At 53.3% G+C, this 17818-nt stretch overlaps 1 protein-coding gene across 4 annotated transcripts in view; it reads right to left on the bottom strand.

The window, feature by feature from the left end:
• HPCAL1 (hippocalcin like 1) overlaps positions 1-12728 on the bottom strand; it is a 111638-nt gene extending 98910 nt beyond the window's left edge. For 2 of the 4 annotated variants that reach the window (XM_036873205.1, XM_036873203.1), the window contains exon 1: positions 12416-12728. The gene's annotated coding sequence lies outside the window, so the exon portion shown is untranslated. Of the gene's footprint in view, positions 1-1804; positions 1854-12415 lie in introns of all 4 variants that reach the window. The other 2 variants (XM_036873204.1, XM_036873206.1) reach the window with 2 other exon arrangements.
• Positions 12729-17818: the final 5090 nt, after the last annotated feature.

Here is a 17818-nt window from a genome sequence, read left to right on the forward strand (position 1 = left end):
CTAATGAGCCGGCGAGCCGCAACTAAGGATCCCGCCTGCTGCAACTAAGACCCAGTGCAACCAAATAAATAATTTTTTTTAAAAAAAGGAATCGTAAACAGCTTCTAAGTAAGGCTCTCGGATCTAGAGCCTAAGATCTCAGCTCAGCTGCCAACCTGCTTCCGTGCTCCCACAGCGAATACCCCATGAAATCACACTCCTCCTTGGTACCAGGAGTCCCTGTCTTCTTAATCTCAGCTTCCTTAAGACATAGTACCACCCCTGGCACAGGAAGTTATAAGAAGGCACTGAATGGACGGATGGGTGGATGAAACACACAAAGGTCATCCCCCTAAGTTCAGTACCCTCTGCCCTACCCCTTCCTTCTAGTCTGTGCTCCACAAATTTGTTCCTCAATATTATCACTCTCTTCTGAATTGTGATGCCAGCTCTTCAGATGGCAGTTGCATCTGTGTTTCGTAAGAGGTTCATTTTTTTGTTGCAGTCAGTTTAGCTATAAAAATTCTCTCTATGCTTTATGTTGGATGTGCCTTACAACTCAAATTTACTTTTTTTTTTTTTGGCCACTCCGCGCGGCATGTGGGATCTTAGTTCCCCAACCAGGGATCAAACCTGCACCCCCTGCAGTGGAGGCGAGGAGTCTTAACCACTGGACCGCCAGGGAAGCCCCTCAAGTTTACAATTTTAAGCATTTTTCCTGGCTTGTAGAGCTGACAGAGAATTTACAGGTTATCTAGCCCCGAGCTGCATTTGACAAATGAGGAAACTGAGATCTGGGGAGGAAAAGCTGCCCATGCCAAGTGAAACTAGACATTCATAACAGGAGGGCAGTCACTCCACCAGCCCATAACGTCGTGATGCTTTCCAGGCCACTGTCCTGCAATTTTCATGAACACGTAAAACACTCACCACCAGTGACAGCACAGGAAACAGCATTAGTGCACTGAACCGCACAGTCGCACATTCAGGACTGCAAAGCAAGCCCCTTAGCTGAGGTGCTAAGTTTTAAATAATTCAATTCACTCACCATCCTACAGTTGAGAGAAGAGGATGGTGGTTTGGCCACACATCTGGACATCCACTGAGTCCCAGGCTCAGTGCCAGGAATGCGGGGCCACGGAGGAGAAATCCACAGGGGCCCCATATGCAAAGAGGCCCACTGCCCCGGGAGAGGCAGAGGAGCTCAGTCCCCAACCTGCTAGGTCAGGCCCTAGAGAGGCGCATCAGCAAAGGGCCTGGAGAATACGGCCAGGAGCCCAATCTGTCCTCCCTGGGGGGACAAAGGTGACAATGGCTCCCCCCTGGGCCTGAAAGAATGGGTGGTGAATTAGCCAGCGTTCTCCAGATAAAGAGACATATGCAAATACAGGATATGCATATATCTTATATCTTGTGTGTGTGTGTGTATACACACACACACATATATATACATACACACACACACATACAGTAGTCCCCCCTTATCCGAGGGGGATACGTTCCAAGACCACCAGTGGATGCCTAAAACCACAGACAGTACTGAACCCTATATTGCTATATTTTTTTCCTGTACATACATACCTATGATAAAGTTTAAACTATAAATTAGGCACAGTAAGAGATTAACAACAATAATAATAAAATAGAACAATTATAACAATTTACTGTAATAAAAGTTATATGAATATGGTCTCTCTCTCAAAATAGCATATTGTACCATTCTCATCCTTCTTATGATGACATGAGATGATAAAAGGCCTACATGATGAGATAAAGTGAGGTGAATGACGTACGCATTACGATGTTATGTTAGGCTTCTACTGACCTTCTGATGATACGTCAGGAGGATCATCTGCTTTGGGGATCCTGGATCACTTGAGCCATGAAGATGTTGATGGTTGGATGTCAGGAGCAGATGATATTGATGGTTGGGGATCCCAGGGGAATGAAGTGGGACAGTGTGATATTTCGTTATGCTACTCAGAACATCACAAAATTTTATTTTATTTTCTTTTTTTCTTTTTTTAACATCTTTATTGGAGTATCATTGCTTTACAGTGGTGTGTTAGTTGCTGCTGTATAACAAAGCGAATCAGCTATACATATACATATGTCCCCATCCATATCCCCACCATCTTGCGTCTCCCTCCCACCCTCCCTATCCCACCCTTCTAGGTGGTCACAAAGCACCGAGCTGATCTCCCTGTACCATGCGGCTGCTTCCCACTCGCTATCTATTTTACATTTGGTAGTGTATATATGTCCATGCCACTCTCTCACTTCGTCCCAGCTTACCCTTCCCCCTCCCCGTGTCCTCAAGTCCATTCTCTATGTCTGCGTCTTTATTCCTGTCCTGCCCCTAGGTTCTTCAGAACCTTTTTTTTTTTTTAAGATTCCATATATATGTGTTAGCATACGGTATTTGTTTTTCTCTTGCTGACTTACTTCACTCTGTATGACAGTCCCTAGGTCCATCCACGTCACTACAAATAACTCAATTTCATTTCTTTTTATGGCTGAGTAATACTCCATTGTATATATGTGCCACGTCCTCTTTATCCATTCACCTGTTGATGGACACTTAGGTTGCTTCCATGTCCTGGTTATTGTAAATAGAGCTGCAATGAACATTGTGGTACATGCCTCTTTTTGAATTATGGTTTTCTCAGGGTATATGCCCAGTAGTGGGATTGCTGGGTCGTATGGTAGTTCTATTTTCAGTTTTTTGAGGAACCTCCATACTGTTCTCCCATCGCAAAATTTTAAACTTAGGAATTATTTCTAGAATTTTCCATTTAACATTTTTGGACCACAGTTGAGCACAGGTAATTGAAACCGTGGAAAGTGAAACCACCGATAAGGGGGACTACTGTATATACATATATAGATAGATTTATTACAGAAATTGGCTCACACAATTTGAGGCCAAGACATCCTACATGCTGGAGAACCAAGAAAGCCAGCGGTGTAAGTCCCAGTTCACGTCCAAAGGCCCAAGAACCAGGAACACTGAAGTCCAAGGACAGGAGAAGATACATGTCCTAGCTCAAGAGAAAGAGCCAATTTCTCCTTCCTCTGCCTTTCTGTTCTACTCAGGCCCTCAATGGATTAGATGACACCCATCCACAATGGTGAGGGCAATCTTCTTTACTCTGTCTACTGAACCAAATGCTAATTTCTTTCAGAGACACCCTCACAGACATACCCATACATCCCATACATAATGGTTTACCAGCTACCTGGGCATCCCTTAGCCCTGTCGCATAAAATTAAAAAATAAAATTTTATCTGACACATAAAATTAATCATTGCAGGTGAGATTTGTCCAAGAATCTTACAGATTAGTTATTCTCATGAGGCCACTTGCAGAGTAACATTCCATCATCCACCCGTTTGGGTCCTCTGTGCCTACCACCACCCTGTCGTAACTCCCCTCGTGACCCCCCTAACACTAGGGGGCATCCCCCCAAAGAACAGCTAATTCAGCAGAAATGGGCTACGTGATGCAGTAGCCGAAGTTTGGGAAGCAATGCTGAGACTGAATGATGATGACGGTGATCATGGTGGTGGCTATAGTGGTGATGGTGATGATAGTGGTGATGGTGATGATAGTGGTGCTAGTGGTGGTGATGGTGATGATAGTGGTGATGGTGATGATAGTGGTGATGGTGATGATAGTGGTGCTAGTGGTGGTGATGGTGATGATAGTGGTGATGGTGATGATAGTGGTGATGGTGATGATAGTGGTGCTAGTGGTGGTGATGGTGATGATAGTGGTGATGGTGATGATGAGGGTGACAGTGATGGTAACTAACAGTGACGGGCGATGATGAGGATGATGTGGTTGCACTGGAAAGCCAGCAACTGGCCCGGGACAACACACAGGGGGAAGGAGTTACAGTGGAAGGAACACAGGGAGACCTTTACACTGCTTGAGAGTCCCTGGCCCCGAGGACCTGGAGTCCCTTACCTGTGCTACACCTCCCCTGCCCCACCCCCACAACAATGTTGAAAATAATTCCCAAATGCACAAGCTTTCACTTTACAGCTAGCTCTGAGAACAGTCAGCCAGGCCATATTGTCTTTAGGTCAGGTAAAAGCACATCACCGGGAATGTAGGCTAATAAAAGCAATAATCCTTCATCCTGTCTTTAGAGAGAAAGAAGAGAAAAAAAGCCATCCCCAGAGAATAAGCATGCCAAAGTTCTGGCATGAAGGAAAGCCAGGACTTAGCCCCTGTCCAAGGCCTGTTTCTACCTTTACTCACCAGGAAGGAGAAACACACCCAAACGAGCCGGAGCAGGCAGCACGGCGGGGCTCCCACCCCTGGAGGCTGAGCCAGGCAGCCCAGGCTGCGTCACAAAGCGTGGCACTGGCACCGCACGACTGAGGGATTTTTAATAAAGCCTCATTCCTGCCGCCGCCGCCGCCCCACGCTCTGGCGAGGGCTGAGAGTGAGAGGGGGGCGAGCCCGCCACCAGTCCTGCCCGTCAGGGGACCCCCCACCGGCTCACTCAGCCACGCCCGTAAATACAGAAAATGGCACGACCTTGGAAACGACTGTCTTTAAACCCAGGTGATTGATTTGGAGAGGTCCTCACTTCCCTCCAAAAGTGGATTACAGCGCAGCAGAGAGAAAGGATGGGAGTGACAGGGAAGGGTGGGGAGCTGTCGTCAATTCTGTCTTCTGGAAACGTCTGTTAAATGCACAGGAAGGAAGCAGAGACCCGAGCATTTTGCTGCTGGAGGGAAAACAGCACTGCGATCCACACATACGGCTGCTCAGAATCATAACTCTGCCAGTGTTGCCAGGAGCCCCCCTTCAGCCCATTGGCACCCACGCATCCAAACTAATAAACGCTTTCCAAGTGCCCACGGGGGGGAGGGGATTAGGGGGTCTGGGCCTCCTAATGTCTGAGGAATAGCCCACCGGTCTCTCTCTATGTGCCGCCCCCGCCCAAGTTCAGGGTCAGTGTGGCGGCATGAGGGACCCTGAGCGACGCTTCGCAGGAGACGAGAGCTGGGACAATCCAACACGGCAGCTCCCCAAACTCCAAATCATGGCCCCCCCGGCTCCCTTCCAGGACCCTTGGCACACACATATTCACAGGCTCTCATGTCACGTGCCTTGCTGCTACAGTCTGGGTCAAAATATGCCTAATAAACCTGAATTTGAAAAGAAACACTTATCGCTGAGGAAGCCATGCAGCAGCCTCCGTTTCCGCAGACATGTGACCAGCCGGACTCAACTGGGTCCTCTACATCCAGGTTTCATGACGTTGTCTGATGGGGGCCCAGAGCCCCTTTTCCCACATGAGCAAACTCAGAAAGGGTCACTCAGCCAATAAACAACAGAGCAGAGACTGACTGGAACCCCGGTCTGCCTGACCCCATCCCTGGTCCTTCCCCTGGGATATTCTGAAAAATAGGGTCCAACAACCCCAATCCTTCAGGAAGAAACAAGACACTCTCAGTGCCCGCGGTGAAAGTTCTCTGCATCAGTGAGTGGTAGAGACCATTTGTGACCTGGTGGTCTACACACCAGACCCAGATCGACCTATATACAGTGGGTATACAATTTCTGTGTCTCAGGCTGCACATTTGTAAAATGGGATCTCCTCCCCTGCTACTTTCCTCAAAGAACAAAACTGACACAAGAGGGGACTTCCCTGGCAGCGCAGGGGTTAGGAATCCGTCTGCCAGTGCAGGGGACACGGGTTCGAGCCCTGGTCTGGGAAGATCCCACATGCCGCGGAGCAACTAAGCCCGAGCGCCACAACTACTGAGCCTGCGTGGCCTAGTGCCCGTGCTCCGAAACAAGAGAAGCCACCGCAATGACAAGCTCGCACACCACAACGAAGAGTAGCCCCCACTCGCCACAACTAGAGAACACCTGCGCTCAGCAACGAAGACCCAACGCAGCCAAAAATAAATAAAATTAATTAATTAAAAAGATGACACAGGAAGAGACTTCTGAAACGCACAATGTGTGGCGGCACATGCACCCCCTCCCTCCCCCAGGGCCTTCCTCCACATCTATTGACCAAGAAACCTCTCTGCGTGTCCACACACTTAAACTGAGTCACTCCTACCAGGCCAAGTACTGGGGCAAAGGAAGCTGCGCCCTGTACCACTCATGCCCTCGAAGGAATTTACATTGCCTGGGAGGTGATGGCAGGAAAAGCCACAGAAGTGCATCTCCTTACTACCTAATAGGTGTGGAAGAGAAGGTTTAATTCTTGCTTCTTCTACTATCTACCAATGGCTTTGGGCTACTTATTTTGCCCTGGGCATCCTCCATGTTTTCATTTTAAAAAATGGGTTTGATACCATTTGCCTCGCATGTTCCTGCTGAAACAAGATAATGTAGCAGGGCCTCACAACACAATTACACACCCTGTACTTTAAATTCCAACACTTTGCTGGATACTCCGGAGTTCACAAAAGAAACGTGAGGGAGGCAACTTCAGTTAGTCCAGCCAACATGCTCTGGGCATCCCAGGTGCCCGGCGCTGTGCTAGGTGACAGATGAGGGGCCAGTAAGACCTGAGGCTCCTTCAAAGAGCTCCCCAACCCACAGGGAGACAGCACTGGCTACTTTAGCAGCCTGAGGGAGAAGCCAATTCTAACTGGAAGACTCCAGGAAGGCCTCCCAGAGGGGACCCTTGAACCAAATCTATAAAAGGAACCAGAGGAAGAAAAGGCAAATCTAGACACAGAAAGCCGGTGGGTAGTTGCCCGGGGCCAGGGGTGGGAACAGGGAGTGACAGCTAATGGGCACGAGGGAGGGAGCCTTCCGGGGCCAAGGGAAACGCTCTAAAACTGGATTGTGGTGACAGTTGCACAACTCTGTAAGTTTACTGAAAAGTATCGAATAATAGTTGTGTTTTTTTTTTTTTGGCCACGCCGTGCAGCATACGGGATCTTAGTTCCCCATCAGAGATAGAACCTTCACCCACGGCAGTGAAACCTCAGAGTCCTAACCACTGGACCACCAGGGAAGTCCCATCTAAAAATACACTTTTTTTTTGGCTGCGTTGGGTCTTTGTTGCTGCGCGTGGGCTTCCTCTAGTTGCAGCGAGCTGGGGCTACTCTTTGTTGCGGTGCACAGGCTTCTCTTGTTGCAGAGCACGGGCTCTAGGCACACGGGCTTCAGTAATTGTGGCACACTGGCTCAGCAGTCGTGGCTTGCAGGCTCTAGAGCGCAGGCTCAGTAGTTGTGGCGCACGGGCTTAGTTGCTCTGCAGCATGTGGGATCTTCCCGGACCAGGGCTCGAACACGTGTCCCCTGCATTGGCAGGCGGATTCTCAACCACTGCGCCATCAGGGAAGTCCTACTAATACACTTTAAATGGGTACACTCTGTGGTATAGGAATTACACCTCAATAAAGCTGTTAATTGAAAAAAAATTTTTTAAAGATCGAGTAGGAGTTTAGTGGATCAAGTCTGGCTGGGAGAGAAGAAAGACGCTGTGCCCACCTGCCTGGCCTCACCCTCACTGTCCCACCTCCAGCCGCTCCACTCCCCCACCTCCCTCCAGACACCTCCTCCCGAGGCTCTTCCCCAGGCCCGGGCCGGGGTGGGAGCTGCCGTCCCAGCACCTGTCAATTCCACCAGCTCACTAGATGTTCTCCCCACCCCCAGCCAAGACCAAGCTCTCAGGGGCAGGGATGAAGCCCGTGCCCAGCTTTCGGAGCCCAGCTTGAAGCAAGGCCACAGTAGGTGTTCAGAAGAAGTTAGTGAGGAAGAGAATGAACCGGGGGGTTGAGGGGGGTGGAAAGGGACAGGATGAAATGGAAGCCGAGCTCCAGGCTAAGGCATCAGGCTTTGCTGGGCGTTGGGAAGAAGAGGCGTGGGGATGGGGAGGAGGGCTGGGCAGCAGAGGTCTGACCCATTAGATGGGTGGGGAAATGGGGGAAGGGCAGGGGGCGGTGGACTCTGGGCTCTGCTTTGACGTGTAGTAGCACGGAGCACACACACAGCACTGCGTCAGGGTGGTGGGAGAGCCCACTGTCAGTGCACAGACGTGACAGCAGGTGCCTGACCAAGGGGACACACAGCAAGGGAAGACTTCGGCTAGGGCAACAGGGTATTCAGGCAATCAGGGAAGACTTTCAAGAGGGGAACTGCATACCTCCAAAAGCTTTTTTCCTGTGTCCAAGACCATGGCTGCTTTATCCAAAGAGTCAGAATTTAACAATCCTGAGTATTTCTTAATCAAGGGTCAGAAACCCATCACTAGCTCCTCAAAGAAGACGTCTCGTCTAACGAGGCAGGTGAGGCTGATGCCAGCACCCCTACTCCAGTCTTCTGGCTTCCTGCCAGCCTGGGTTGTACTAAGACTCTAAAAAGAGACAAATATCCAGAAAACACAGCTACTGGATTAGCAAGCAGGGGTCTAGGGGTAGGGTGCACTGGGCTTATAAATGAAAATGTAAAGGTAAAAGAAGGCATCTTTGCTGCCCTGATGCAGGCGGGGGAGGGAGCCTGAGGCCTCTCAGAAAGTGTCTTTAGTTAGTCACGTGTCATGAACGCAAAGATATGAAGCATTGCCTCTGAAATTCAATTCGACTTGAAATGACATGGCCGAGGCAAGGCTCTCTTCAAGGATTCACTGAGCTTTTCAGATGATTTTTTTCCTTTTAATTCTTTAGACTTGCACCTTGCTCAGTGCCTAAGAAATGTTCCACCTGTCAAACTGTATTGATTACCTGAAGTTACATTAAACCCACACCAGTAGATTCCAACGGATTTTTTTTCTTTTTGGTGGAAAGTGATTTGAAAGAAAGAGTTTTTTCCATGGGGCAAGTGGCACTGAGAGGCCCTAAGCCCGCTCTGCTATCTCCATATACAATTACCCTCTGTCATCCCCTGATTAGAAACTCAACCCAAAGGGAAGAAGACAAGAGCCACATGAGATGCACAGATGTGCAGACTTGCGTGTGGGCATGAAAACGTGAAAGGAACCCAGCGAGACTGTGGGATAATGGTGAGTCCTAAAGTAGAGCATGATTAAGCCTCCAAGTGCCCTCCCCCCCAAGCACAACGACATCAGGGGCTGACAAACTAGCAAAACACACGTAATCCCCCATCAAGTCCAGGCTGGCAACTCATAAATTGGAAGCATTATCCTGCAAAAAACAAGCACTGTTTAGGGCTTGCTGGAATGCTAAATTCTAATACAAACCCAATCCCCAACCTAGATAAAATTTTGGCTGCCAAGAAGCTTGCTATCTGGTGCCAAATAAACTCTGGGGCTCCTTATTAGTACCCTGGATTATCAGACCTTGGCACTCTACTACTTCCAAGTGGCAATGCAAGGTCTTAGAGTAAGTCTGGGGGAGGCCTGTGGGAATAAGCGGAATACAGCCTACCCTGAGGGACGAACACTCACCATGGTGTTTTTTGTTTTGTTTTGTTTTTAAAGATTTTTTTTTTTTGATGTGGACCATTTTTAAAGGCTTCATTGAATTTGTTGCAATACTGCTTCCGTTTTATGTTTTGGTTTTCTGGCCACGAGAAAACCATGGGATCACCGCGGGATCTTAGCTCCCCGACCAGGGATCAAACCCACACCCCCTGCATTGGAAGGCGAGGTCTTAACCACTGGACCACCGGGGAAGTCCCTCACCATGGTGTTTTATGTGAATGGTGACCTTGGAATTGTGCACACAGAGCCCTGAAAAGAGGGGGGTGCCAGCCCCAGATGATAGCACTACCTCTTTACCAGATGAAACGCCACAGCAGCTCCAATAGAAATGGGGCTTGGTGAGTGCAAGGCCCAGGCTGGGGAGTGTGGGCCAACGGGGGCCCACTCCTTGCCCTTCTGTCGCTTGTATTTCTAATTTTGCACAGCCCTGTGGCCAGAAAGGGACATTAGGACAAATTCTGAAGGAATTCATCCAAGCTTTTTATTTCTCTAGAGTCTCTCTCTAGAAGGGCTTATTGGAAATGAATGGGTCATTGGCTAGAGTTGGGGCAAATCTTTGTTCTTCTGGGGTTTTGACTTATTCTTGTTTCTCCACAAGAAGATGACCTTCCGGGCATCTGATTCCCAAAGCCAGGTCTCCCAAATTATTATCGCACGTTGACATCTATTTTCCAACTTACAAAAATCGGAATGCAAATGGAGCAGGCAAGGCGAGAACATGGCACCACGGCCCACGGCAAACAGGAGGCAGAGCCCCTGGCCCTTCCCTCTGGCACATTATCCAACAAAACCTCAAGAGCTCGGTAATTACAGGCGCTTTCAAAAGTGAAACAGAAATAGATCTAGGGCCAAAACACTGGTTTCCTTAAGGCAAAGGGCTGGTTTTAACTAGGGGGGAAAAAATCCCAGCTTTTGGTCTGTCTTCTGAGCAGAGAAAGTCAGACTGAATTTTTTTAAATATTATTATTGAATTGAATTATGGGGAAGAGAATAGGATTCAGATCAAGAGCCTTCTCTCCTCAAGGATATAAAACCATTTTACGAAACACGAAAAGCAGGTTCCATTCTAAGTATGCTCCTGACACCAAATCAGGATAACAAATTAGCTTATTCGTTCCCCTGACCTGCAATCACTGTTGAGATCTCAGGGCTTCGGTCCTGGTGGAAGACAAACCAGAGGTTTCTGCTACTGTGTCATAAAAGCCTGAACAAGCTTCCTTGAGAACACCAACCGGGAGCATCTGATACTTAGAAAGGCACCTAGACCCAAACGCGGGCCCTGCCCACTCCATGCCAGTGCTTCATTTTAACAACCTCACGTACCATGAGGTCAGCTGCTCCCTTGGCGAAGGGTTTTTTTTTTTTTCCTACCGGGAAGGGTCCTGAGAGGAAGAAACCAGAGATGGAGGAAAGGAATCACTGGCTGGGGCAGAAGGCGGCAGAGCAGCCCTGGCCAGCTCACCCTGCTGGGTCTGAGCAAGCGCTGTGGTGCTGCTGGCAGGACTCCGCCAGAGAGAGAATCGTGGTTAGAGCTGTGTGCACATTCACTGCAGTTCAATGAGTAGTAGGTTTGAAACTAAACAATTTAAAAATTAAGGCGTGGGACTAGGATGCAGACCCTCAGCCTCCTGCGTAAGGCTGATCAAAGGGAGAGGGGATTGCCGTTGACGGGGGTGGGGGGCGGTGGTATCCAGAGAGTGTTCAATGCCAGGGGGCCTAAGGCAGGACTCGCCGTCCCGGCAATCATGCTCCTCTAGGGGGAATCGATGTTGGCGGGGAGGAAAAGGGGGCAGCCTTCGGCGTGACCAGGCCTGGCCAGGGTGCCCTGGGAGCCCGAGATCCGTCTCTGCGGGGAGCGCCACTTCACACCGGGGCTCTCAGATTGCAGATGTGCACGCCCCGGGGACTAGGCACTTGTTGAACAAAAGGGCTCCTGACTTCCGCAGCCTCTGCCTTCGGCCAGGAGAGGGACCCCCGCTCGGGCGCCGGAGCCTTCGCAGCTAGAGAAGGGCCGGCGCCCCGCGCTGCGCGCTACTGCACCTTCGAGGCGGCGCCGCCCGGGAGCTGCGGCGGGGAGGCGGCGCAGCAGGCAGCCTAAACTTTCTCGAATCTCGGAGCTTCATGGTTAAGTTAGGACGGCGAGTGAGGCACAAAACACGCGCGGGGTGGCGGGGGGGTGTAAGAGTCCCACCCACGATAAAGAAAACAAAAGGATTTTTTAAAAGAGAGACGCTAATCCAATTAACATTAACACCTACTATGTGCCAGGCACTGGGCCGAGAGCTATCTTTAGTGGTTCTCATTTTAACCGTCACGACAGACCCCGAGGGAGGAACTGTCCCCATTTTATAAGAAAACCGCGACCCGGGAAGGTGGCGTGTCGGGCCCAGGTCGCAGTGCGAGTCACGGCGATGCCAGGGCTCCTAACTCCGCAGCAGGGCTCTGTACGTCGCCCCTCCGCCTGGGGAAGAGGGAGCAGATGGCCGCCGCGAGGGCCCCCTCCCCAGGCGACTCACGTGGGCCGCGCGGACCTGTCCCCGGGCAGGGCTAGCCCGGGCTGCCCCCTAAGCCCGGGCTAGCCCCCTCGGATCCCAGCTATCCTCCGGGGCTCTGTACTCCGTCTGCACTGGGCCGGCCGGCCGGGACCCCGGGCTCCGCGCTCGAGGTGGACCGCCCACGCCCACCCTGCCACACGCGCCTCACGCACAGCCGCTCACACACGACACGCTCCCCGCCCCGGTCCCCACCAGCAACTGCGCCCCGACACACAATTCCACAAACGCAGCCCCAAATGTGCACATCGAACTGCACACACGGATCCCCACGAGGACACGCCATTCCAGGGACACACCACCGTACTCAGTCACCTACAACTCCACCGCGCAGAGAAACACAATCACCCCTCAACACACACACGCACACACACACGCAGAGAGCCCGATCGCAGCGCACGCCGGTGCACACGCCCGTACTCCCCGCAACCCTGCAGCCCGTCCCTTTCCTACCTGCTCCGTCGCAGGACGCTATCCGCCGGCTCCCCGAGCCCAAGTTCCGAGCCACCGGCGCTGGGGCGGGCGCGGGGCGCTGTGAGGGGCGAGCGCGCCGAGGCCGGAAAGGGTGCCTAGGAGCGCGGGCCTCCGTGAGCCCGCAGCCGCCGCGCCGGCCCTGCGCTCATCTCCTCCCAGAAAGACAAAAGGAAGCCGGCAGTGAGGGAGAGAGCGAAGTGGAGGTGCCCGCCAGTCCGCCGATCCGCCAGTCCGCCGTCTGCAGTCGCCGCGGCCCGCCTGCCAGACCCGGGAAGGAAGGGACGCGAAGGCGGGGCCCGGAGGCGGGGCACGCGGCCGGGGCGGGAGCTCAAGTTTCCTGCGGACCCGCCCCCGCCTCGACCACGCCCCAATTTAGCCCCACCCATCAACCCACTCAGGTCACGCCCCCGGCCCTAACCACGCCCCCAGATGGTCTTGCAGCGCCCGGCCGCCGCTCTTCCAACGCCGGCCCCTTGCCCCTCTCTAGCGCACTCTGCCCGGCTGAGGCCTTGTCCCGGTCTCAGCCCCGCCTGGATCTCGGAGCAGGGGCGGGGCCAAGCACCGGCTCCGCCTCCCTAACCTTTGGCCTCTGGCCTGAGGGTGTGGGAGAGGCCTGGAGGCGGCACCCGGGAGGGGCCGGCCTCGAGTCCTCTTCCGGAAGTGCGGCCCCGGTGACCCAGAAGGGAAAAGGCTTCAGTTGCCCCAGGCCAACTGCCAGGCCCCTCTGGTACCCTTCACCGTCCGTCCCGTGAGGAGATGCCCCAAGCATTCCCGCGCCTGGTTCAGGGAAGGAGCCCGGGGCCGGGAGAAGGTAGGCATAGGTTCCAGTTCTGGTTCCCTTTGCTGACTCTAGGCCATTTTGACAAATGCCTTAGACTCCCTCGGCCTCGGTTTCCCCTCCCATAAAATGGACGGGACAATGAGCGGGCTTCTTCGGGCCCTTCCCTCCTTGACATGCTGTGGGTTTTCAGTCTCTGCTGAGGAAGGGGCTTGGTTGCAATCTTAGTCCCAGGGACTCAGAGTCCCTGGGTCTCAGGGAGGTGGACAGGTATCTCCTGCAGACTTTCCCATCTGCCTGCCATGTCACTGGCGTGAGTAGCTACCAGAGAGACATCAGGGTCTGTGCTTCCCAAGACACCTTGCCACCAGCCCCAGAAAATCTGGGTCACAGAAGAGCAAATATGTCCACACCCCCAAACACTAATATCACCACCACCCCCACCTCTACCATCACCCCCACCCCACCTCTACCATCACCACCAAGCCCTCCGCTACCATCACCACCCCCCCGACCACTACCATCACCACAACCCCCACCACTACCATCACCACCACTCCCTCCACTACCACCAACACCACCCCCTCCACTACCATCACCACCACCCGCTCCAGTACCATCACCACCACCCCCTCCAGTACCATCACCACCCCCCCGATCACTACCATCACGAACATCCCCTCCACTACCATCACCACCACCCCCTCCAATACCATCACCACCACCCCCTCCACTACCATCACCACCCCACCGACCACTACCATCATGAACACCCCCTCCACTACCATCACCACCACCCCGACCACTACCATCACCACCCCCACCACTACCATGACCACAACACCCACAACTACCATCACCACCATCCACTCCACTACCATCATAACCACCACCACCACTACCATCACCACCACCCCCTACACTGCCATCACCACCACCCTCTCCAATACCATCACCAGCAGCCCGTCCACTACCATCACCACCACCACTACCATCACCGGCACACCCTCCAGTACCATCAACACCACCCCCGCCACTACAATCACCACCATCCCCTCCACAACCATCACCAGCACACCCTCCACTACAATCACCACCACCACCACCACTACCATCACCAGCACACCCTCCACTACCATCAACACCACCCCTTCCACTACCAGCAACACCACCCCCTCCACTACCATCACCACCACCCCCTCCAGTACCATAACCACCACCCCCGCCACTACCATCACCACCACACCCTCCACTACCATCACCAACACCACCACCACTACCATCACCAGAACACCCTCCACTACCATCACCACCACCCCCACCACTATCATCACCACGACCCTCTCCAGTACCATCACAACCAGCCCTGGCACTACCATCACCACCACCACCACCATCACCCCCTCCACTACCATACACACCACTCCCTCCACTATCACCAACAACACACCCTCCACTACCACCAACACCACCCCCTCCACTACCATCACCACCACCACCACCACTACCATCACCAGAACCCCCTCCAGTACCATCACCACAACCACTTCCACTACCATCACCACAATCCCCTCCACTACCATCACCACCACCACCGCCACTAGCACCACCAGCACCCCCTCAAATACCGTCAACACCACCACCGCCCTTACCATCACCACAACCCCCTCATCTACCATCAACACCACCACTGCCACTACCACCACCAGCACCCCCCAAGTACCATCAACACCACCACCGCCACTACCACCACCAGCACCCCCTCAAGTACCATCAACACCACCACCGCCACTACCATCACCACAACCCCCCCATCTACCATCAACACCACCACCGCCAATACCATCACCACAACCCCCTCCACTACCATCACCACCACCACCGCCACTATCATCACGAGCACCCTCTCAAGTACCATCACCAACACCACCGCCACTACCACCACCAGCACCCCCTTAAGTACCATCAACACCACCCCCACCAGTACCATCACCACAACACCCTCCACTACCTTCACCACCACCTCCACCACTACAATCACCAGCACTCCCTCCACTACCATCAGCACCACTCCCTCCACTATCATCACTACCACCACCACCACCACTACCATCACCACGACCCCCTCCACTGCCATCACCACCAGCACCACCATTACCATCACAAGCTAGCCCTCCATTAAAATCACCAGCACACCCTCCACTACCATCACCACGACCCCTGCCACTACCATCACCACCACCACCAGCACTACCATAACCAGCACCCCCTCAAGTACTATCACCACCACCCCCTCCAATACAATCACAAGCACCCCCTCAAGTACTATCACCACCACCCCCTCCAATACAATCACAAGCACCCCCTCCACTACCATCACCACCACCAACACCACTACCATCACCACAAACCCCTCCAATTCCATCACCACCACCACCACCACTACCATCACCAGCACCCCCTCCTGCACCATCAACACCAACCCCGACACTACCACCACCACAACCCCTGCCACTACCATCACCACCACCACCAGCACTACCATAACCAGCACCCCCTCAAGTACTATCACCACCACCCCCTCCAATACAATCACAAGCACCCCCTCCACTACCATCACCACCACCAACACCACTACCATCACCACAAACCCCTCCAATTCCATCACCACCACCACCACCACTACCATCATCAGCACACCCTCCACTACCATCACCAGCACCCCCTCCACTACCATCACCACCACCACCACCACTACCATCAGCAGCACCCCCTCCACTACCATCACCACCACCCCCTCCACTGCCATCACCACCACCACCAAAGCTACCATCACAAGCACCCCCTTCACTTCCATCACTAGTGCCCCCTCAACTACCATCAGCACTACCCCCCTCCACTACCATCAGCACCACCCTTTCCATTACCATCACCACCACCCCCTGCAGTACCATCACCATGACCCCCGCCACTATGACCCCCATGACACCTTCCACTACCATCACTACAACCACCACCACTACCATCACCAGCACCCCCTCCAGTACCATCAACATCACTGCCTCCACTACCATCACCACAACCCCCTCCACTACCATCAGAACCATCACCACCAGTACCATCACCACTATGCCCTCCACAACGATCACCTGAACACCCTCCACTATCATCACCTCCAGCACCACCACTACCATCACCAGCACCCCCTTCTCTACCATCACCAGCACCCCCTCCACTACCATCGGCACTACCCACTCCAGCGCCATCACCACGACACCCACCACTACCATCAACACAACCACCACCACTACAATCACCATCACCCTCTCCAGTACCATCACAACCACCCCATCCAATACCATCACCAGCACCCCCTCCACTACCATCACCACCACTACCACCAGTACCATCACCACTACCCCCTCCACAACTATCACCTGCACACCCTCCACTACCATCACCACCACCACCACCACTACCATCTCCAGCACCCCCTCCACTACCATCAGCACTACCTCCTCAAGTACCATCACCACGACCCCCCGCCACTACCACCACCACGACACTCTCAATTACCATCACCACCACTACCACCACTACCATCATCAGCATCCCCTCCACTACCATCACCCGCACCCCCTCCACTACCATCAGCACCACATCCTCCACTACCATCAGCACCACCCCTCCACTACCATCACCACCACCACCACCAATACCATCACCAGCAACCCCTCCAGTACCATCACCACTACCCCCTCCACTGCCATCACCACCACCACCAAAACTACCATCACAATCACCCCCTACACTACCATCACCAGCACCCCCTCAACTACCATAAGCACTACCCCTTCCACTACCATCAGCACCACCCCTTCCATTACCATCACCACCACCCTCTCCAATACCATCAGCGTGACCCCCGCCACTATCACCACCATGACCCCTTCCACTACCATCACTACCACCACCACCACTACCATCACCAGCACCCCCTCAAGTACCATCAACAGCACCCCCGCCACTACCATCACCACAACCCCCTCCACTACCATCTCCACCACAACCACCAGTACCATCACCACTACCCCCTCCACAACTATCACCCGCACACCCGCCACTACCATCACCACCACCACCACCACTACCATCCCTAGCACCCTGTGCACTGCCATCACCAACACCCGCTCCACTACCATCAGCACACCACCACAACTACCATCACCAGCACCCCCTCAACTACCATAAGCACTACCCCTTCCACTACCATCAGCACCACCCCTTCCATTACCATCACCACCAACCCCTCCAGTACCATCACCATGACCCGCGCCACTACCGTCACCACCACCAAGACCACTATCATCACCAGTACCCCCTCCAGTACCATCACCACGACCCCCGCCACTACCACCACCACGACCCCCTCCACTACCATCACCACCACCACCACCACTACCATCACCAGCATTCCCTCCAGTACCATCACCACGACCCCCGCCACTACCACCACCACAAACCCCTCCACTACCATCACCATGACCCCCTCCACTACCATCACCAACACTCCCTCAACTACCATCACCACCACCCCTCCAGTA

This window comes from Balaenoptera musculus, chromosome 13, assembly GCF_009873245.2.
Source record: "Balaenoptera musculus isolate JJ_BM4_2016_0621 chromosome 13, mBalMus1.pri.v3, whole genome shotgun sequence".
Taxonomy (NCBI): Eukaryota; Metazoa; Chordata; class Mammalia; order Artiodactyla; family Balaenopteridae; genus Balaenoptera; species Balaenoptera musculus.